Source organism: Mercurialis annua, linkage group LG3 (assembly GCF_937616625.2).
Source record: "Mercurialis annua linkage group LG3, ddMerAnnu1.2, whole genome shotgun sequence".
Taxonomy (NCBI): Eukaryota; Viridiplantae; Streptophyta; class Magnoliopsida; order Malpighiales; family Euphorbiaceae; genus Mercurialis; species Mercurialis annua.
Window position 1 is genome coordinate 42,109,443 of NC_065572.1, and position 24,116 is coordinate 42,133,558.

At 32.5% G+C, this 24,116-nt stretch overlaps 2 long non-coding RNA genes across 2 annotated transcripts; both read right to left on the bottom strand.

The window, feature by feature from the left end:
- Positions 1-2,789: 2,789 nt before the first annotated feature.
- LOC130015217 (uncharacterized) lies at positions 2,790-6,718 on the bottom strand. Its single transcript, XR_008790284.1, has 4 exons — positions 5,618-6,718; positions 5,445-5,527; positions 4,278-4,361; positions 2,790-3,062 (listed from the first exon to the last, which is right to left on the bottom strand). It is a non-coding gene; the product is annotated as an uncharacterized LOC130015217 (long non-coding RNA).
- Positions 6,719-8,303: 1,585 nt separating this feature from the next.
- On the bottom strand, positions 8,304-11,615 carry LOC126671384 (uncharacterized). Its single transcript, XR_008790273.1, has 3 exons — positions 11,084-11,615; positions 10,911-10,993; positions 8,304-8,528 (listed from the first exon to the last, which is right to left on the bottom strand). It is a non-coding gene; the product is annotated as an uncharacterized LOC126671384 (long non-coding RNA).
- Positions 11,616-24,116: the final 12,501 nt, after the last annotated feature.

Sequence of the window (24,116 nt, forward strand, 5' to 3'; positions counted from 1 at the left end):
ATTTGTTTCGTAACGTTTGTAAACGTTCGGCTTAAATACCTAAAAAGGTGAAATGTTTGGTTTTGTTTCGTAACGTTTGTAAAGGTTTGGCTTATATCGCTGAAAATGGGAAACGTTTGGTTTTGTTTCGTAACGTTTGGCTTAAATCGCTAAAAAATGTGAAACGTTTGGTTTCTTTTCGTAACGTCTGTAAGCGTTTGGCTTAAATTGCTAAAAAAGTGAAACTCTTGGATTCGTTTCATAACGTTTGTAAATGTTTGGCTTAAATTACTAAAAAGGTGAAACTCTTGGATTTATTTCGGAACGTTTTTAAACGTTTGGCTTAAATTGCTAAAAAGGTAAAACGCTTGGATTTGTTTCGTAATGTTTGTAAATGTTTGGCTTAAATTGCTAAAAAGGTGAATTGCTTGGTTTTGATCCGTAACATTTGTAAAGGTTTGGCTTAAATCGCTGAAAATGTGAAATGTTTGGTTTTGTTTCGTTACGTTTCTAAACATTTGGCTTAAATCGCTAAAAATGTGAAACGTTTGGTTTCTTTTCGTAACGTCTGTAAGCGTTTGGCTTAAATTACTAAAAAAGTGAAACGCTTGGATTTGTTTTGTAACGTTTGTAAACGTTTGGCTGAAATCCCTAAATAGGTGAAACGTTTGGATTTGTTTCGTAATGTTTGTAAACGTTTGGCTTCAATCACTAAAAAGGTGAAACATTGGTATTTGTTTCGTAATGTTTGTAAAGGTTTGGCTTAAATTGCTAAAAAGGTGAAACGTTTGGATTTGTTTCGTAACGTTTGTAAACGTTTGGCTTAAGTCGCTAAAAAGGTGAAACGTCTGGATTTGTTTTGAAAGTTTGTAAACGTTTCGCTTATATCGCTAAAAAGGTGAAACGTTTGGTTTTGTTTCGTAATCGCTTATATCGCTAAAAAGGTGAAACGTTTCGCTTATATCGCTAAAAAGGTGAAACGCTTAAATCGTTAGAAATGTGAAACTTTTGTTATTGTTCCGTGGCGTTTATACACGTTTTACTAAAATCGCTAAAAAAGTGTAACGTTTTCGTAATGTTTTTAAACGTTTGGCTTGTATTTGTTTCGTAACCTTTGTAAACGTTTGGCTTAATAGCTAAAAAGGTGAAACGCTTGGATTTGTTTCGTAATGTTTGTAAACGTTTGGCTTAAATTGCTAAAAATGTGAAACGTTTGGATTTTTTTATAACGTTTTAAACGTTTGGATTTGTTTCGAAACGTTTGGATTTGTTTTGTAACGTTCGTTAACGTTTGGCTTCAATAACTAAAAAGGTGAAACTTTTGGATTCGTTTTGTAACGTTTGGCCTAAATTGCTAAAAAGGTGAAACACTTGGATTTGTTTTGTAGAGTTTGTAAACATTTGGCTTAAATCGATAAAAAGGTGAAACGTTTGGATTTGTTTTGTAATCTCTGTAAACGTTCTGCTTAAATAGCTTAAAAGGTGAAACATTTGGTTTTGTTTCGTAACGTTTGTAAACTTTAGGTTTAAATAGCTAAAAAGATGAAATGTTTGGTTTTGTTTCGTAACGTTTGTAAATGATTGGTTTTGTTTCGCAACGTTTGTAGACGTTCGGCTTAAATCGCTAAAAAGGGGATGCCTTTGGATTTGTTCTGTAACGTTTGTAAATGTTTGGCTAAAATTGCTAAAAAGGGGAAACATTCGGATTTTTTTCGTAACGTTTGTAAACGATTGGTTTTGTTTCGTAATGTTTGTAAACGTTTGGGTTAAATCGCTAAAAATGTGAAACATTTGAATTTGTTTTGTAACGTTTTAAACGTTTGGTTTTGTTTCGTAACATTTGTAAACGTTTGGCTTAAATCGCTAAAAAGCGGAAACGTTTGGATTTTTTTCGTAGCATTTGTAAATGTTTAGCTTATATTGCTGAAAAGGTGAAACGCTTGGATTTGTTTTGCAACCTTTGTAAACGTTTGGCTTAAATTACTATAAAGGTGAAACGCTTGGATTTGTTTCGGAACGTTATTAAACGTTTTGCTTAAATTGCTAAAAAGGTAAAACGCTTGGATTTATTTCGTAACGTTTGTAAATGTTTGGCTTAAATTACTTACAAGGTGAAACGCTTGGATTTGTTTCGTAACATTTGTAAACGTTTGGCTTAAATTGCTAAAATTGTGAAATGCTTGGATTTGTTTCGTAACGTTTGTAAATGTTTGGCTTAAATTTTTAAAAAAGGGGAAATCTTTGGTTTTGTTTCATAACGTTTGTAAACGTTAGGCTTAAATTTCTAAAAATGAGAAATGTTTGGTTTTGTTTCGTAACGCTTGTAAATGTTTGGCTTAAATCGCTAAAAAGGTGAAACGTTTGGATTTGTTTCATATCATTTGTAAACGTTTTAGTATAAATCGCTAAAAGGGCGAAACGTTTGGATTTGTTTCGTAACGTTTGTAAACGTTTGGCTTAAATTTCTAAAAAGGTAAAACATTTGGATTTGTTTCTTAACCTTTGTAAACTTTGGCTTAAATCGCTAAACAGGTGAAACGTTTCGATTTGTTTCGTATCGTTTGTGAAAGTTTGGCTTAAATCGTTAAAAAGTGAAATATTTTGATTTGTTTGGTAACCTTTGTAAACGTTTGGTTTATATTGCTAAAAAGGTGAAACACTTTGATTTGTTTCGTAACTTTTGTAAACTTTTGGCATATATTGCTAAAAAGAAAAAACGTTTGGATTTAATTCGTAACGTTTGTAAACGTTTGGCTTGAATTTCTAAAAAGGTGATGTCACGACCCAAATTTATGAGTCGCGACCGGCGCTAGGGAATGGGAGTGGTAGCTCCAAAACCCGTAGCAAGCCTAAAATCCTGTGTAAATTTTTCGCAAATCAAATCATTTTTCATATATCAAAATATATGTGACCCCATTTTACAAAAATATCAGAGTTAAAATGCGCTAGACAAATACATAGAAAAAAAACATCTAGACTACTGCGGACCGCTAGAATGAAAACCTTCTTTCACTTCTTGTGCAAATGACTTCCGAGAATTAAAACTTCGGAAGCTTGACTCTTCAAATCATATCATACTATCCCTGAAAAATGGGAGGAACAACGGGGTCAGTATAAAACTGAGTGAGTTCACTAAATTACACGCAATACCACATAAAGGGTTAAAACCGCTGAAAATTCATCTTTATATAGAAAATATTCTTTTCAAATCATACTATGTATATTCTTGATTTAATTTCATTCTTCATAAACGTTTCATAGTATATCCATCTTTGTTTCTTATTATAATTTGATATTTTTCTTTCTCGTTTTGTTGCATTAGTTTTCGACCGAATCTTAAATCTAAGTTTATATTATCATGATTTTAAGTCGAACTAAATCATTGGCAAGTCTCTTGTGACTTGATCCTTATGGTTGGGTCCCGAGATAGTTCAAACGAGTTACCTTCAACCATATGGTACAGTCCCGAGATAATTCAACCGAGTTACTTGTACCATTTCTCAATCCCAAACGATCGATAGGAGTCCCGAGATAATTCAACCGAGTTACTCCTTAGACACGGGTCCCGAGATAGTTCAACCGAGTTACCTTTGTGTCTGCATTCGGACTCTGCACCCTGCAGGTCTTTTGAACTTAACTGTCGGTTCATATAATTTCTATTGACATTTAATAGGAGTGTTTGTTCACATTGTGTCTCGATCTTGTTTCGTATTGATTCTCGATGTATTGCACTTACTTTTTATTACGTATGAGTTCCGAGGATTATCATCGAGAATGGATGAGATACAAGTCCCGGGATAATTCTACCGAGTTCCACCTTGTATCTCAGTTCTTATTATTGAATATGTCAGAGTTCACTTTTCTTATCTCATGTATTTATCATTTCGATGATTTATGTTGGGTTTTCTTGATCCTTTATGGACCATGACATGCACATTACAATCTACAAGCATACATCTATAACACACGCACGCATGGGTATTCATTATAATTAAAAGTACGTGTAGGAACGTACAATGTATCTTTATAAATATATGAATAATAGTACATATAGGCATGTAATATATTTTTCTTATTTGTATTTGGTTCGATTTATGTCATTTTACTTTACCCATCCCCGGTGCCTTAACATTTATGTTGTTATCAAAATAACATATTACGATAAAACATCATTTTCAAAGCATACATACGTATACATTTTAAAAGCAAACATCTCAAATATATAAATATTCATATAGCTTTTCGTATTAAAATACGTAGCTTTATGAATATTAACGAGTAATTTAAAGTGTACTCACCACTTGCTATCCAAATTCTTCAAATAAGCACAACAATATCTCAATCCGTTCGCCTCGAGCCGTATCGATAGTCACTCGTCCGGTCTACGCAAATATAATAATAGCAAGAATTAATAAAATTCAAGCTATATCTATTTTCTAAAAAGTTGGTTTTCTAGCCAACTTTAGCTATTAAAACCGCGTACTTAAAATAGTCCGATCCCTAAATAAAATCGACATTCTTAAAGTTTAGAACGTCGCCTAAAACTTTAGTTTAGGTCTCGGACCATGAAATACACCCGAAGGTGTCGAAAACAAACTTCGAAGTTAATACTTTGGGCTGTCCAGAAAATGCAGGACAGCTCTGCGCGACGTAATATCCTGCCTTAAACGAGCAGTTTAGAGTCCGATTCAGCAAAATATTAAACTTAGACATTTATAGTTGACATCCTTAAATTTCCGTACCAGCAAACGGAACTTAATTTGGAATCATACAGCCCGAGATATTGCCTTTGCAATATCGCTGTTTGCAAGACGTTTTATGCAAAACGTCAATTCAATTCGGAACTTAATACACAACAAGACTAACCTATTGATACCGAATTATAACCTCAACATAATTCAGGCACCTAGATCAAGCCATCTCTTAACAACCTACTCAATTCATTTCAAACCATTTCTTTCCACTTTTCTATGATAATACACATATCCGCATAACCATCTTTGTGCATAGCACGGCTGCCTACACCGACTGCAACCAAAGATTTATTCAATTAACCTATCAAATAGCCATATTTTTCTCTGAAAATTTTATGGCACTTATATAGCATATATTTCTAAGTGTATTCCAAAAATTAGGCCAAACTAATGTGTTTAAGGTCCTCAAATAATTAACTTACAGCAGCAGCCTTACACAATTTGCAAACAGAGCACTAGGTGCTATTTAATTTTTATCTCAATATCAGAAACATGAAAAATTCTGAAATTTTTTTATACACCAACTTAACTCATATACTCAGAACATATAAAAATTCCAGCTCAAACAAACATTTCTAAGTATTTCGAAAAATTCTAGTCGTAGACAGCATCAATTCAACACCAAACCAGAAAATCCAACTTCAAACTTAACCAATACTCCACTCAATTCAATCAATTCATTACCAAAAGTCCAAAATTCTGAATTTATACCTTTTTTTGATGGGATAACCCTTTGGTTGAATGAATTCCTCCATGAACAACCATCAAAATAGTCCCTTCAAGCTTTCAATAACCTATGAACATCAAACACCATAAAACCTCAATTCCTCAACCAAAACCGAAATAAAAACTCTGAAACCCTAATTATATACTGAACTTATTACCTTAAATTGATACTATATATCAGTAGAGGATCCTTCCCTCGTTCCGTGGCCACAAGAATCGCTCAATTCGGATCAAAATTGAGTGAGTTATGACCATTTGAAATTTGCTTGATGTTCTTCCATGGAGAAAGGGTGAAGGACGAATTTTAGGAGCTGAAAATGATATGCTTGCTGAGTTTAAACTCATATGCAAGTGTCTTAAATAGGTGAGGCAAAAGTCTCCTTTAGTCCTTGAGTTTGTCACCTCCTCAACTTTCACTTTATAACTTTTATTTCGTCCAATTTAGTCCACTAATCCTTTAATCATTCGATTCTCGATAAATTCCGTATTATTTATTTCCCAAATAAATAACAATAGTATCATACCTTATAATATCACCCTCCAACAATTTATTTTGGCAATTTTGGCCAAAAACGCTCAAATTTCCATTTTGAGCTAACTTGCACTTTTTCTCACTTTTTCGTCCAATTTTCATTTTAATGACTATCAATAACAACTTTACCGATATTATTTTCTTATCTTGAGAAAATAGAGTAAAACACAACTTCCTCCGGAAGTTTGTGGTTAAAAGTCCACTTTAGTCCTTAAAGTGGCTAATTTGCACTTTAACCCTTATTCTTAACTAATCGTCAAACTTTCTTCTAAAACGATTTTGTATACTTACGAAACTTGACGATCATTTATTAATAATATTTCACGGACCTTGACGTGAATATTATTAACTCTGGCTTTTCAAATTATTTTATTTTATTCCCTTTTTGTCTTGATTAAATCCAATTTTCGCATAATAATTTTCCATTTAAATTATTATTCTACGATAATTCCAATAGACCCGCTTCGGTCTAAGTCCTTATTATCCAATCCTAATCTGATATTATCGTTCTTAATCTTTACGATTATGCCTCGTGGCACTACACGTAATACCTCAAAAATTTAGGTTATTACAATCTTCCCTCCTTATAAAAATTCGTCCTCGAATTTTCATAATCTTCTAATATCACTTAACCAATCCTTAATCAAACTTTATCATTCACTTCCTTCCATACTTCCGCTGCGGTACTCTGATTGATTATTCACCAACTGTTAACTTTATAGTTAGGTTTACACAATCATTCATCTAATACTGTTTTTAGGTGAAAGTGTCTCGATATACTTATCGAGTAACTTCTTATGCTAACCATCGTAACCATCTTATTACTACTTGATTCATAATTATTATGAATCAATTCTCTTTATTCGACCTTTTTGAACAACGTAAGTTTGTTCGTAGGGTTCATATCCCCTAACGTAACTAACTTCTATGTTCGATTTCCTCGTCCTAGAGGTAAACGTGCTTTGAATTTAAACACGTCCGCTGTCACTTTACATGTTTGTAAAGTAGCGTCGTTGTTCTTGTATTTAATATACAAGACCACCTTAGAGATTTGCAATTCAAATCTCAATACGTTGCGATTCGCATTACACTACTCGTCGTTCTATATACTTGTCGTGTTACATACGTATATTTTCATATAGGCCTAACAAGATGATCAGTCTTGTCCTATGCCTCTATATACAGAGTCTCTGTCTGAGCTTACTTACGTTGGAAAACTCATCCGTTTAAAATCACGATACTTTTCATTTCTCAAATCATGTCATAATTGTGCGCCGGTGTGATGACTTCTCTCATCACAAGAGTTGCAATGACACTCCTCTTTTTCATTTTCAAACATACACAATGTATATGATGCATGTCCTATTAGTGAATGCAATATGGATATAGTGATGCAATTCTATTCGTGTCAATGCGATGTTGTTATGAATCGTGTCCGGGCACAATTATGTCTTTTCAAAACATCTCATTCAAATCAAATACTTTTCTTCTAATAAAACGGGTTTTACGTAAGTTTCTTTGACATCAGACTCTGTATAACTATTCTTTCTTATCATTTATCGTACTATCGTTCGCAATCTATATACATCTATATTGATCGAGTTCAAATAAAATCTACGTCTCCTAGATTTTCCTTGGCTACGTCGCCTATCTTATGTCTTGCGAGCATTTCGCTGAACATAGACTTAGCAAACTTTGCAGCATTTAACCATAAGAACTATTTCTATTCATAACAATCGATTATAATATATACATTTCATGTATAATATAAATTATCACAGGCTTACATACTTGTGAGCATATCACTCTCCTGAGTGATCGCGCTGCAAAGCAATACATATTTCATCCATCATATACCATTCAATCAATTCAAAACCATTGCGATTCATAACGACGTTCTTATATAATATGAGTCTCGAGAGTATATAACTCTTCGCAGACTATAGATACTCGAAAGCGTATTGCTTACTCGAGTAAACACAAAACATAAATTGTGCTCATACACATTCCTAACTCGACTCCTAATAGCACATATAGAAGGGGACGTCTTTGAAAAATGATTGAAAAATCGATGAAAAAGATGATAACGTTCAAAAGACATAACTGGAAATTCCTATAATCCGCAGTAGTTCTTAGCTTAACCTAGTGACATCATACCTAGGAACTACAGACATCAATCGTATACATGCAATGGCCTATGAATCTAAACCATTGCTCTGATACCACCTTTGTCACGACCCAAATTTATGAGTCGCGACCGGCGCTAGGGAATGGGAGTGGTAGCTCCAAAACCCGTAGCAAGCCTAAAATCCTGTGTAAATTTTTCGCAAATCAAATCATTTTTCATATATCAAAATACATGTGACCCCATTTTACAAAAATATCAGAGTTAAAATGCGCTAGACAAATACATAGAAAAAAAACATCTAGACTACTGCGGACCGCTAGAATGAAAACCTTCTTTCACTTCTTGTGCAAATGACTTCCGAGAATTAAAACTTCGGAAGCTTGACTCTTCAAATCATATCATACTATCCCTGAAAAATGGGAGGAACAACGGGGTCAGTATAAAACTGAGTGAGTTCACTAAATTACACGCAATACCACATAAAGGGTTAAAACCGCTGAAAATTCATCTTTATATAGAAAATATTCTTTTCAAATCATACTATGTATATTCTTGATTTAATTTCATTCTTCATAAACGTTTCATAGTATATCCATCTTTGTTTCTTATTATAATTTGATATTTTTCTTTCTCGTTTTGTTGCATTAGTTTTCGACCGAATCTTAAATCTAAGTTTATATTATCATGATTTTAAGTCGAACTAAATCATTCGCAAGTCTCTTGTGACTTGATCCTTATGGTTGGGTCCCAAGATAGTTCAAACGAGTTACCTTCAACCATATGGTACAGTCCCGAGATAATTCAACCGAGTTACTTGTACCATTTCTCAATCCCAAACGATCGATAGGAGTCCCGAGATAATTCAACCGAGTTACTCCTTAGACACGGGTCCCGAGATAGTTCAACCGAGTTACCTTCGTGTCTGCATTCGGACTCTGCACCCTGCAGGTCTTTTGAACTTAACTGTCGGTTCATATAATTTCTATTGACATTTAATAGGAGTGTTTGTTCACATTGTGTCTCGATCTTGTTTCGTATTGATTCTCGATGTATTGCACTTACTTTTTATTACGTATGAGTTCCGAGGATTATCATCGAGAATGGATGAGATACAGGTCCCGGGATAATTCTACCGAGTTCCACCTTGTATCTCAGTTCTTATTATTGAATATGTCAGAGTTCACTTTTCTTATCTCATGTATTTATCATTTCGATGATTCATGTTGGGTTTTCTTGATCCTTTATGGACCATGACATGCACATTACAATCTACAAGCATACATCTATAACACACGCACGCATGGGTATTCATTATAATTAAAAGTACGTGTAGGAACGTACAATGTATCTTTATAAATATATGAATAATAGTACATATAGGCATGTAATATATTTTTCTTATTTGTATTTGGTTCGATTTATGTCATTTTACTTTACCCATCCCCGGTGCCTTAACATTTATGTTGTTATCAAAATAACATATTACGATAAAACATCATTTTCAAAGCATACATACGTATACATTTTAAAAGCAAACATCTCAAATATATAAATATTCATATAGCTTTTCGTATTAAAATACGTAGCTTTATGAATATTAACGAGTAATTTAAAGTGTACTCACCACTTGCTATCCAAATTCTTCAAATAAGCACAACAATATCTCAATCCGTTCGCCTCGAGCCGTATCGATAGTCACTCGTCCGGTCTACGCAAATATAATAATAGCAAGAATTAATAAAATTCAAGCTATATCTATTTTCTAAAAAGTTGGTTTTCTAGCCAACTTTAGCTATTAAAACCGCGTACTTAAAATAGTCCGACCCCTAAATAAAATCGACATTCTTAAATTTTAGAACGTCGCCTAAAACTTTAGTTTAGGTCTCGGACCATGAAATACACCCGAAGGTGTCGAAAACAAACTTCGAAGTTAATACTTTGGGCTGTCCAGAAAATGCAGGACAGCTCTGCGCGACGTAATATCCTGCCTTCAACGAGCAGTTTAGAGTCCGATTCAGCAAAATATTAAACTTAGACATTTATAGTTGACATCCTTAAATTTCCGTACCAGCAAACGGAACTTAATTTGGAATCATACAGCCCGAGATATTGCCTTTGCAATATCGCTGTTTGCAAGACGTTTTATGCAAAACGTCAATTCAATTCGGAACTTAATACACAACAAGACTAACCTATTGATACCGAATTATAACCTCAACATAATTCAGGCACCTCGATCAAGCCATCTCTTAACAACTTACTCAATTCATTTCAAACCATTTCTTTCCACTTTTCTATGATAATACACATATCCGCATAACCATCTTTGTGCATAGCACGGCTGCCTACACCGACTGCAACCAAAGATTTATTCCATTAACCTATCAAATAGCCATATTTTTGTCTGAAAATTTTATGGCACTTATATAGTATATATTTCTAAGTGTATTCCAAAAATTAGGCCAAACTAATGTGTTTAAGGTCCTCAAATAATTAACTTACAGCAGCAGCCTTACACAATTTGCAAACAGAGCACTAGGTGCTATTTAATTTTTATCTCAATATCAGAAACATGAAAAATTCTGAAATTTTTTTATACACCAACTTAACTCATATACTCAGAACATATAAAAATTCCAGCTCAAACAAACATTTCTAAGTATTTCGAAAAATTCTAGTCGTAGACAGCATCAATTCAACACCAAACCAGAAAATCCAACTTCAAACTTAACCAATACTCCACTCAATTCAATCAATTCTTTACCAAAAGTCCAAAATTCTGAATTTATACCTTTTCTTGATGGGATAACCCTTTGGTTGAATGAATTCCTCCATGAACAACCATCAAAATAGTCCCTTCAAGCTTTCAATAACCTATGAACATCAAACACCATAAAACCTCAATTCCTCAACCAAAACCGAAATAAAAACTCTGAAACCCTAATTATATACTGAACTTATTACCTTAAATTGATACTATATATCAGTAGAGGATCCTTCCCTCGTTCCGTGGCCACAAGAATCGCTCAATTCGGATCAAAATTGAGTGAGTTATGACCATTTGAAATTTGCTTGATGTTCTTCCATGGAGAAAGGGTGAAGGACGAATTTTAGGAGCTGAAAATGATATGCTTGCTGAGTTTAAACTCATATGCAAGTGTCTTAAATAGGTGAGGCAAAAGTCTCCTTTAGTCCTTGAGTTTGTCACCTCCTCAACTTTCACTTTATAACTTTTATTTCGTCCAATTTAGTCCACTAATCCTTTAATCATTCGATTCTCGATAAATTCCGTATTATTTATTTCCCAAATAAATAACAATAGTATCATACCTTATAATATCACCCTCCAACAATTTATTTTGGCAATTTTGGCCAAAAACGCTCAAATTTCCATTTTGAGCTAACTTGCACTTTTTCTCACTTTTTCGTCCAATTTTCATTTTAATGACTATCAATAACAACTTTACCGATATTATTTTCTTATCTTGAGAAAATAGAGTAAAACACAACTTCCTCCGGAAGTTTATGGTTAAAAGTCCACTTTAGTCCTTAAAGTGGCTAATTTGCACTTTAACCCTTATTCTTAACTAATCGTCAAACTTTCTTCTAAAACGATTTTGTATACTTACGAAACTTGACGATCATTTATTAATAATATTTCACGGACCTTGACGTGAATATTATTAACTCTGGCTTTTCAAATTATTTTATTTTATTCCCTTTTTGTCTTGATTAAATCCAATTTTCGCATAATAATTTTCCATTTAAATTATTATTCTACGATAATTCCAATAGACCCGCTTCGGTCTAAGTCCTTATTATCCAATCCTAATCTGATATTATCGTTCTTAATCTTTACGATTATGCCTCGTGGCACTACACGTAATACCTCAAAAATTTAGGTTATTACAGGTGAAACGTTTGGTTTTGTTATATAACGTTTGTAAACGTTAGGCTTAAATAGCTAAAAAGGTGAAATGTTTGGTTTTGTTTCGTAATGTTTGTAAATGTTCGGCTTAAATCGCTAAAAAAGGGATACCTATAGATTTGTTCCGTAACGTTTGTAAATGTTTGGCTAAAATTGCTAAAAAGGGGAAACATTCGGATTTGTTTCGTAACGTTTTTAAACGATTGGTTTTGTTTCGTAATGTTTGTGAACGTTTATGTTAAATCGCTAAAAATGTGAAACGTTTGGATTTGTTTTGTAATGTTTTAAACGTTTGGTTTTGTTTCGTAACATTTGTAAACGTTTGGCTTAAATCGCTAAAAAGAGGAAACGTTTGGATTTGTTTCGTAACGTTTGTAAACGTTTGGCTTAAATTTCTAAAAAGTTGAAACGTTTGGATTTGTTTCATATCGTTTGTAAACGTTCGTCTTAAATCGCAAAAAGGTGAAACGTTTGGATTTCTTTCATAGCGTTTGTAAACGTTTGGCTTAAATTGCTAAAAAGGTTAAACGTTTGGATTTGTTTCGTAATGTTTGTAAACGCTTGGCTTAAATCGCTAAAAATGTTAAACGTTTGGATTTGTTTCGTAACATTTGTAAATGTCTGGCTTCAATCGCTAAAAAGATGATAACGTTTGGATTTGTTTCGTAACGTTTGTAAATGTTTGGCTTATAATTTCTAAAAAGGTGAAGCATTTGGATTTGTTTCATAACCTTTGTAAACGTTTGGCTTAAATCGCTAAAAAGGAGAAACGTTTGGATTTATTTCGTAACGTTTGTAAACGTTTGGCTTAAATCGCTAAAAAGGTGAAACGTTTGGATTTGTTTCGTATCGTTCGTAAATGTTTTAGTATTAATTAGTAAAAAGGTAAAACGTTTGGATTTCTTTCGTAACGTTTGTAAACGTTAGGATTATATTGCTGAAAAGGTGAAACGCTTGGATTTGTTTTGCAACATTTGTAAACGTTTGGCTCAAGTTACCAAAAAGATGAAACGCTTGGATTTGTTTCGGAACGTTTTTAATCGTTTGGCTTAATTTGCTAAAAAGGTTAAACACTTCGATTTGTTTCGTAACATTTGTAAATGTTTGGTTTAAATTGCTAAAAAGGTGAATTGCTTGGTTTTCTTTCGTGACGTTTATAAAGGTTTGGCTTAAATCACTGAAAATGTGAAACGTGTGGTTTTGTTTCGTGACGTTTGTAAACGTTTGGCTTAAATCGCTAAAAACATGAAACCTTTGAATTTGTTTCGTAACGTTTGTAAATGTTTGACTTAAATCGCTACTAAGGCAAAACATTTTGATTTGTTTCGTAATGTTTGTAAACGTTTGGCTTAAATCGCTAAAAAGGTGAATCATTTATATTTGTTTCGTAACGTTTGTAAACGTTTGGCTTAAATCGCTAAAAAGGTGAAACGTTTGGATTTGTTTCTTATCGTTTGTAAACGTTTGGCTTAAATCGTTTAAAGTGAAACATTTGGATTTGTTTCGTAACCTTTGTAAACGTTTGGCTTATATTGCTAAAAAGGTACGCTTTTATTTGTTCTGTAACGTTTGTAAACGTTTGGCATTAATTTCGATAAAGATTTAATGCTTGGATTTGTGTTGTAATGTTTGTAAACGTTTGCCTTAAATTGCTAAAAATGTGCAATGCTTAGATTTAATTCGTAACGTTTGTAAACGTTTGGCTTAAATTTCTACAAAGGTTAAACGTTTGGATTTGTTTTATAGCGTTTATAAACGTTTGGCTTAAATCGCTAAAAAGGGGAAACGTTTGGTTTTATTTCGTAACGTTTGTTAACGTTTGGCTTAAATCACTAAAAAAGGGAAACGTTTGGATTTTTTTCGTAACGTTTGTAAACGTTTGGCTTAAATTGCTTAAAAAGGTGAAACGCTTGGATTTGTTTCGCAACGTTTGTAAACTTTGGCTTAAATTGCAAAAAAAGTGAAACTCTTGGATTTGTTTCGTAACGTTTGTAAACGTTTGGATTAAATTGCGGAAAAGGTAAAACATTTGGATTTGTTTCATGACCTTTGTAAACGTTTGGCTTATATCGCTAAAAAGGTTAAATGTTTGGATTTGTTTCGCAAAGTTTGTAAACATTTGGCTTAAATCGCTAAAAAGGTTAAATGTTTGGATTTGTTTCGTAACGTTTGTAAACGTTTGGCTTCAATCGCTAAAATGGTGAAACGTTTGGATTTGTTTCGTAACGTTTGTAAATATTTGGCTTTAATCGCTAAAAAGGTGAAACGTTTGGATTTGTTTCGTAACGTTTGTAAATGTTTGGCTTCAATCACTAAAAAGGTGAAATATTTGGATTTGTTTCGTAACGTTTGTATACTTTTGGCATAAATCGCTAAAAAGGTGAAATGGTTAGATTTGTTTCGTAATGTTTTAAACGTTTGACTTAAATCGCTAAAATAGGTAAACGTTTGGATTTGTTTCGTAACGTTTGTAAGCGTTTGGAATAAATTGCTAAAAAGGTGAAATGTTTGTATTTGTTTCGTAAATTTTGTAAATGTTCGGCTTAAATCGCTAAAAAGGTGAAACGTTTTAATTTGTTTCTTAACGTTTGTAAATGATTGGCTTAAATTGGTAAAAAGGTGGAACACTTGGATTTGTTTCGTAACGTTTGTATACGTTTTACTTAAATTACTAAAAAGGTGAAACACTTAAATTTGTTTCGGAACATTTGTAAACGTTTTGCTTAAATTGCTATAAAGGTGAAACGCTTGGATTTATTTCGTAATGTTTGGCTTATATTGCTAAAAAGGTGAAACGCTTGGTTTTGTTTCGTAACTTTTGTAACTGTTTGGCTTAAATCGCTAAAAATGTGAAACATTTGGATTTGTTTTGTAAGGTTTTAAATGTTCGGTTTTGTTTCGTAACGTTTGTAAACATTTGGCTTAAATCGCTAAAAAGGTGAAACGTTTGGATTTGTTACGTATCGTTTGTAAATGTTTGGCTTAAATCGCCAAAAAGGTGAAACGTTTTGATTTTTTCAGTAACCTTTGTAAACGTTTGGCTTAAATTGCTAAAAAGGTGAAACACTTTGATTTGTGTCGTAACATTTGTAAACGTTTGGAGTAAATTGCTAAAAAGGAGAAACGCAAGGATTTGTTTTGTAACATTTGTAAACGTTTGACTTAAATTGCTAAAAAGGTGAAATGTTTTAATTTGTTTCGTAGCATTTATAAAAGTTTGGCATAAATCGCTAAAAAGGTGAAACGTTTGGCTAATATCGCTAAAATGGTGAAACATTTGGATTTGTTTCGTAACGTTTGTAAACGTTTGGCTTAAATTGCTAAAAAGGTGAAGTGCCTGGATTTGTTTCGTAACGTTTGTAAACGTTTCGCTTAAATTGCTAAAAAGGTGAAACGCTTGGATTAGTTTGGTTACGTTTGTAAACGTTTGGCTTAAATTGCTAAAAAGGTGAATTGTTTGTATTTGTTTCGTAACGTTTGTAAACGTTTGGCTTAAATTTCTAAAAAGTTGAAACGTTTGGATTTGTTTCGTATCGTTTGTAAATGTTTGGCTTAAATCGCTAAAAAGGTGAAACGTTTGGATTTCTTTCATAGCGTTTGTAAACGTTTGGCTTAAATTGCTAAAAAGGTTAAACGTTTGGATTTGTTTCGTAATGTTTGTAAACGCTTGGCTTAAATCGCTAAAAATGTTAAACGTTTGGATTTGTTTCGTAACATTTGTAAATGTCTGGCTTCAATCGCTAAAAAGATGATAACGTTTGGATTTGTTTCGTAACGTTTGTAAATGTTTGGCTTATAATTTCTAAAAAGGTGAAGCATTTGGATTTGTTTCATAACCTTTGTAAACGTTTGGCTTAAATCGCTAAAAAGGAGAAACGTTTGGATTTATTTCGTAACGTTTGTAAACGTTTGGCTTAAATCGCTAAAAAGGTGAAACGTTTGGATTTGTTTCGTATCGTTCGTAAATGTTTTAGTATTAATTAGTAAAAAGGTAAAACGTTTGGATTTCTTTCGTAACGTTTGTAAACGTTAGGATTATATTGCTGAAAAGGTGAAACGCTTGGATTTGTTTTGCAACATTTGTAAACGTTTGGCTCAAGTTACCAAAAAGATGAAACGCTTGGATTTGTTTCGGAACGTTTTTAATCGTTTGGCTTAATTTGCTAAAAAGGTTAAACACTTCGATTTGTTTCGTAACATTTGTAAATGTTTGGTTTAAATTGCTAAAAAGGTGAATTGCTTGGTTTTCTTTCGTGACGTTTATAAAGGTTTGGCTTAAATCACTGAAAATGTGAAACGTGTGGTTTTGTTTCGTGACGTTTGTAAACGTTTGGCTTAAATCGCTAAAAACATGAAACCTTTGAATTTGTTTCGTAACGTTTGTAAATGTTTGACTTAAATCGCTACTAAGGAAAAACATTTTGATTTGTTTCGTAATGTTTGTAAACGTTTGGCTTAAATCGCTAAAAAGGTGAATCATTTATATTTGTTTCGTAACGTTTGTAAACGTTTGGCTTAAATCGCTAAAAAGGTGAAACGTTTGGATTTGTTTCTTATCGTTTGTAAACGTTTGGCTTAAATCGTTTAAAGTGAAACATTTGGATTTGTTTCGTAACCTTTGTAAACGTTTGGCTTATATTGCTAAAAAGGTACGCTTTTATTTGTTCTGTAACGTTTGTAAACGTTTGGCATTAATTTCGATAAAGATTTAATGCTTGGATTTGTGTTGTAATGTTTGTAAACGTTTGCCTTAAATTGCTAAAAATGTGCAATGCTTAGATTTAATTCGTAACGTTTGTAAACGTTTGGCTTAAATTTCTACAAAGGTTAAACGTTTGGATTTGTTTTATAGCGTTTATAAACGTTTGGCTTAAATCGCTAAAAAGGGGAAACGTTTGGTTTTATTTCGTAACGTTTGTTAACGTTTGGCTTAAATCACTAAAAAAGGGAAACGTTTGGATTTTTTTCGTAACGTTTGTAAACGTTTGGCTTAAATTGCTTAAAAAGGTGAAACGCTTGGATTTGTTTCGCAACGTTTGTAAACTTTGGCTTAAATTGCAAAAAAAGTGAAACTCTTGGATTTGTTTCGTAACGTTTGTAAACGTTTGGATTAAATTGCGGAAAAGGTAAAACATTTGGATTTGTTTCATGACCTTTGTAAACGTTTGGCTTATATCGCTAAAAAGGTTAAATGTTTGGATTTGTTTCGCAAAGTTTGTAAACATTTGGCTTAAATCGCTAAAAAGGTTAAATGTTTGGATTTGTTTCGTAACGTTTGTAAACGTTTGGCTTCAATCGCTAAAATGGTGAAACGTTTGGATTTGTTTCGTAACGTTTGTAAATATTTGGCTTTAATCGCTAAAAAGGTGAAACGTTTGGATTTGTTTCGTAACGTTTGTAAATGTTTGGCTTCAATCACTAAAAAGGTGAAATATTTGGATTTGTTTCGTAACGTTTGTATACTTTTGGCATAAATCGCTAAAAAGGTGAAATGGTTAGATTTGTTTCGTAATGTTTTAAACGTTTGACTTAAATCGCTAAAATAGGTAAACGTTTGGATTTGTTTCGTAACGTTTGTAAGCGTTTGGAATAAATTGCTAAAAAGGTGAAATGTTTGTATTTGTTTCGTAAATTTTGTAAATGTTCGGCTTAAATCGCTAAAAAGGTGAAACGTTTTAATTTGTTTCTTAACGTTTGTAAATGATTGGCTTAAATTGGTAAAAAGGTGGAACACTTGGATTTGTTTCGTAACGTTTGTATACGTTTTACTTAAATTACTAAAAAGGTGAAACACTTAAATTTGTTTCGGAACATTTGTAAACGTTTTGCTTAAATTGCTATAAAGGTGAAACGCTTGGATTTATTTCGTAATGTTTGGCTTATATTGCTAAAAAGGTGAAACGCTTGGTTTTGTTTCGTAACTTTTGTAACTGTTTGGCTTAAATCGCTAAAAATGTGAAACATTTGGATTTGTTTTGTAAGGTTTTAAATGTTCGGTTTTGTTTCGTAACGTTTGTAAACATTTGGCTTAAATCGCTAAAAAGGTGAAACGTTTGGATTTGTTACGTATCGTTTGTAAATGTTTGGCTTAAATCGCCAAAAAGGTGAAACGTTTTGATTTTTTCAGTAACCTTTGTAAACGTTTGGCTTAAATTGCTAAAAAGGTGAAACACTTTGATTTGTGTCGTAACATTTGTAAACGTTTGGAGTAAATTGCTAAAAAGGAGAAACGCAAGGATTTGTTTTGTAACATTTGTAAACGTTTGACTTAAATTGCTAAAAAGGTGAAATGTTTTAATTTGTTTCGTAGCATTTATAAAAGTTTGGCATAAATCGCTAAAAAGGTGAAACGTTTGGCTAATATCGCTAAAATGGTGAAACATTTGGATTTGTTTCGTAACGTTTGTAAACGTTTGGCTTAAATTGCTAAAAAGGTGAAGTGCCTGGATTTGTTTCGTAACGTTTGTAAACGTTTCGCTTAAATTGCTAAAAAGGTGAAACGCTTGGATTAGTTTGGTTACGTTTGTAAACGTTTGGCTTAAATTGCTAAAATGGTGAATTGTTTGTATTTGTTTCGTAACGTTTGTAAACGTTTGGCTTAAATCGCTAAAAAGGTGAAGCTTTAGGATTTGTTTCGTATCGTTTGTAAATGTTTGGCTTAAATCGCTAAAAAGTGAAACATTTGGATTTAATTCGTAACCTTTCTAAACGTTTGGCTTATATTGCTAAAAAGGTGAAACACTTTTATTTGTTTCGTAACGTTTCTAAACGTTTGGCATTAATTTCTAAAACGATTTAATGCTTGGATTTGTGTTGTAATGTTTGTAAACGTTTGGCTTAAATTGCTAAAAAGGTGCAACACTTGGATTTAATTCGTAACGTTTGTTAACGTTTGGCTTAAATTTCTAAAAAGGTTAAACGTTTAAATTTGTTTCGTAGCGTTTATAAACGTTTGGCTTAAATCGCTAAAAATGGGAAACTTTGATTTTGATTCATAACGTTTGTTAACGTTTGGCTTAAATCTCTAAAAAGCAGAAATGTTTGGATTTTTTTCATAACGTTTGTAAACGTTTGACTTAAATTACTAAAAAGGTGAAACGCTTGGATTTGTTTCGTAGCGTTTGTAAACATTTGGCTTAAATTACTAAAAAGGTGAAACGCTTGGATTTGTTTTGCAACGTTTGTAAACTTCGGCTTAAATTGCAAAAAAGGTAAAACGCTTGGATTTGTTTCGTAGCGTTTGTAAACGTTTGGTTTAAATTGCTAAAAAGGTAATACATTTGGATTTGTTTCATGACCTTTGTAAACGTTTGGCTTAAATTGCTAAAAAGGTTAAACGTTTGGATTTGTTTCGTAATATTTATAAACGCTTGGCTTAAATCGCTAAAAAGGTTAAACGTTTGGATTTGTTTCGTAACGTTTGTAAACGTTTGGCTTAAATCGCTAAAAAGGTGAAACGTTTGAATTTGTTTCGTAACGTTTGTAAATGTCTGGCTTCAATCGCTAAAAAGGTGATAACGGTTGGATTTGTTTCGTAACGTTTGTAAATATTTGGCTTCAATCGCTAAAATGGTTAAACGTTTGGATTTGTTTCGTAATGTTTGTAAATGTTTGGCTTATAATTTCTAAAAAAGTGAAGCATTTGGATTTGTTTCATAACCTTTGTAAACGTTTGGCTTAAATCGCTAAAAAGGAGAAACGTTTGGATTTGTTTCGTAACGTTTGTAAACGTTTGGCTTAAATCGCTAAAAAGGTGAAACGTTTGGATTTGTTTCGTATCGTTCCTAAACGTTTTAGTAAAAATCACTAAAAAGGTGAAACGTTTGGATTTCTTTCGTAACGTTTGTAAATGTTTGGATTATATTGCTGAAAAGGTGAAACGATTGGATTTGTTTTGCAACATTTGTAAACGTTTGGCTTAAATTACCAAAAAGGTAAAACGCTTGGATTTGTTTCGGAACGTTTTTAATCGTTTGGCTTAAATTGCTAATAAGGTTAAACACTTCGATTTGTTTCGTAACGTTTGTAAATGTTTGGTTTAAATTGCTAAAAAGGTGAATTGCTTGGTTTTCTTTCGTAACGTTTATAAAGGTTTGACTTAAATCACTGAAAATGTGAAACGTGTGGTTTTGTTTCGTGACGTTTGTAAACGTTTGGCTTAAATCGCTAAAAACATGAAACGTTTGAATTTGTTTCGTAACGTTTGTAAACGTTTGACTTAAATCGCTACTAAGGCAAAACATTTTGATTTGTTTCGTAATGTTTGTAAACGTTTGGCTTAAATCGCTAAAAAGGTGAATCATTTGTATTTGTTTCGCAACGTTTGTAAACGTTTGGCTTAAATCGCTAAAAAGGGGAAACGTTTGGATTTGTTTCGTATCGTTTGTAAACGTTTGGCTTAAATCGCTAAAAAAGTGAAACTTTTGGATTTGTTTCGTAACCTTTGTAAACGTTTGGCTTATATTGCTAAAAAGGTACGCTTTTATTTGTTTTGTAACGTTTGTAAACGTTTGGCATTAATTTCGATAAAGATTTAATGCTTGGATTTGTGTTGTAATGTTTGTAAACGTTTGCCTTAAATTGCTAAAAATGTGCAACGCTTAGATTTAATTCGTAACATTTTTAAACGTTTGGCTTAAATTTCTAAAAAGGTTAAACGTTTGGATTTGTTTCATAGAGTTTATAAACGTTTGGCTTAAATCGCTAAAAAGGGGAAACGTTTGGTTTTATTTCGTAACGTTTGTTAACGTTTGGCTTAAATCACTAAAAAGGGGAAACGTTTGGATTTTTTTCGTAACGTTTGTAAACGTTTGGCTTAAATTGCTAAAAAAGGTGAAACGCTTGGATTTGTTTCGCAACGTTTGTAAACTTTGGCTTAAATTGCAAAAAAAGTGAAACGCTTGGATTTGTTTCGTAACGTTTGTAAACGTTTGGATTAAATTGCGGAAAAAGGTAAAACATTTGGATTTGTTTCATGACCTTTGTAAACGTTTGGCTTATATCGCTGAAAAGGTTAAACGTTTGGATTTGTTTCGCAAAGTTTGTAAACATTTGGCTTAAATCGCTAAAAAGGTTAAATGTTTGGATTTGTTTCGTAACGTTTGTAAACGTTTTGCTTCAATCGCTAAAATGGTGAAACGTTTGGATTTGTTTCGTAACGTTTGTAAATATTTGGCTTCAATCGCTAAAAAGGTGAAACGTTTGGATTTGTTTCGTAACGTTTGTAAATGTTTGGCTTAAATCTCTAAAAATGTGAAACGTTTGGATTTGTTTCGTAACGTTTGAATACTTTTGGCATAAATCGCTAAAAAGGTGAAATGTTCAGATTTGTTTCGTAATGTTTTAAACGTTTGGCTTAAATCACTAAAAATGGGAAACGTTTGGATTTTTTTCGTAACGTTTGTAAACGTTTGGCTTAAATTGCTTAAAAAGGTGAAACGCTTGGATTTGTTTCGCAAGGTTTGTAAACTTTGGCTTAAATTGCAAAAAAAAGTGAAACGCTTGGATTTGTTTCATAACGTTTGTAAACGTTTGGATTAAATTGCGGAAAAGGTAAAACATTTGGATTTGTTTCATGACCTTTGTAAACGTTTGGCTTATATCGCTAAAAAGGTTAAATGTTTGGATTTGTTTCGCAAAGTTTGTAAACATTTGGCTTAAATCGCTAAAAAGGTTAAATGTTTGGATTTGTTTCGTAACGTTTGTAAAAGTTTGGCTTGAATCGCTAAAATGGTGAAACGTTTGGATTTGTTTCGTAACGTTTGTAAATATTTGGCTTTAATCGCTAAAAAGGTGAAACGTTTGGATTTGTTTCGTAACGTTTGTAATTGTTTGGCTTCAATCACTAAAAAGGTGAAATATTTGGATTTGTTTCGTAACGTTTGAATACTTTTGGCATAAATCGCTAAAAAGGTGAAATATTTAGATTTGTTTCGTAATGTTTTAAACGTTTGACTTAAATCGCTAAAATAGGTAAACGTTTGGATTTGTTTCGTAACGTTTGTAAGCGTTTGGAATAAATTGCTAAAAAGGTGAAATGTTTGTATTTGTTTCGTAAATTTTATAAATGTTCGGCTTAAATCGCTGAAAAGGTGAAACGTTTTGATTTGTTTCTTAACGTTTGTAAACGATTGGCTTAAATTGGTAAAAAGGTGAAACACTTGGATTTGTTTCGTAACATTTGTATACGTTTTACTTAAATTACTAAAAAGGTGAAACGCTTAAATTTGTTTCGGAACATTTGTAAACGTTTTGCTTAAATTGCTATAAAGGTGAAACGCTTGGATTTATTTCGTAACGTTTGTAAACGTTTGGCTTATATTGCTAAAAAGGTGAAACGCTTGGTTTTGTTTCGTAACGTTTGTAACTGTTTGGCTTAAATCGCTAAAAATGTGAAACATTTGGATTTGTTTCGTAAGGTTTTAAATGTTTGGTTTTGTTTCGTAACGTTTGTAAACATTTGGCTTAAATCGATAAAAAGGTGAAACGTTTGGATTTGTTACGTATCGTTTGTAAATGTTTGGCTTAAATCGCCAAAAAGGTGAAACGTTTTGATTTTTTCAGTAACCTTTGTTAACGTTTGGCTTAAATTGCTAGAAAGGTGAAACACTTTGATTTGTGTCGTGACATTTATAAACGTTTGGATTAAATTGCTAAAAAGGAGAAACGCTAGGATTTGTTTTGTAACATTTGTAAACGTTTGACTTAAATTGCTAAAAAGGTGAAACGTTTTAATTTGTTTCGTAGCATTTATAAAAGTTTGGCTTAAATCGCTAAAAAGGTGAAACGTTTGGCTAATATCGCTAAAATGGTGAAACATTTGGATTTGTTTCGTAACGTTTGTAAACGTTTGGCTTAAATTGCTAAAAATGTGAAGTGCCTGGATTTGTTTCGTAACGTTTGTAAACGTTTCGCATAAATTGCTAAAAAGGTGAAACGCTTGGATTAGTTTGGTTACGTTTGTAAACGTTTTGCTTAAATCGCTAAAAAGGTGAATTGTTTGTATTTTTTTCGTAACGTTTGTAAACGTTTGGCTTAAATCGCTAAAAAGGTGAAACTTTAGGATTTGTTTCGTATTGTTTGTAAATGTTTGGCTTAAATCGCTAAAAAGTGAAACATTTGGATTTAATTCGTAACATTTCTAAACGTTTGGCTTATATTGCTAAAAAGGTGAAACACTTTTATTTGTGTCGTAATGTTTCTAAACTTTTGGCATTAATTTCTAAAACGATTTAATGCTTGGATTTGTGTTGAAATGTTTGTAAACGTTTGGCATAAATTGCTAAAAAGGTGCAACGCTTGGATTTAATTCGTAAGGTTTGTAAACGTTTGGCTTAAATTTCTAAAAAGGTTAAACGTTTGGATTTGTTTCGTAACGTTTATAAACGTTTGGCTTAAATCGCTAAAAAGGGGAAACGTTTGGTTTTGATTCATAACGTTTGATAACGTTTGGCTTAAATCTCTAAAAAGCGGAAATGTTTGGATTTTTTTCGTAACGTTTGTAAACGTTTGGCTTAAATTACTAAAAAGGTGAAACGCTTGGATTTGTTTCGTAGCGTTTGTAAACATTTGGCTTAAATTACTAAAAAGGTGAAACGCTTGGATTTGTTTCGCAACGTTTGTAAACTTTGGCTTAAATTGCAAAAAAGGTGAAACGCTTGGATTTGTTTCGTAACGTATGTAAACGTTTGGTTTAAATTGCTAAAAAGGTAATACATTTGGATTTGTTTCATGACCTTTGTAAACGTTTGGCTTAAATTGCTAAAAAGGTTAAACGCTTGGATTTGTTTCGTAACGTTTGTAAACGTTTGGTTTAAATTGCTAAAAAGGTAATACATTTGGATTTGTTTCATGACCTTTGTAAACGTTTGGCTTAAATTGCTAAAAAGGTTAAACGTTTGGATTTGTTTCGTAATGTTTGTAAACCCTTGGCTTAAATCGCTAAAAAGGTTAAACATTTGGATTTGTTTCGTAACGTTTGTAAACGTGTGGCTTAAATCGCTAAAAAGGTGAAACGTTTGGATTTGTTTCGTAACGTTTGTAAATGTCTGGCTTCAATCGCTAAAAAGG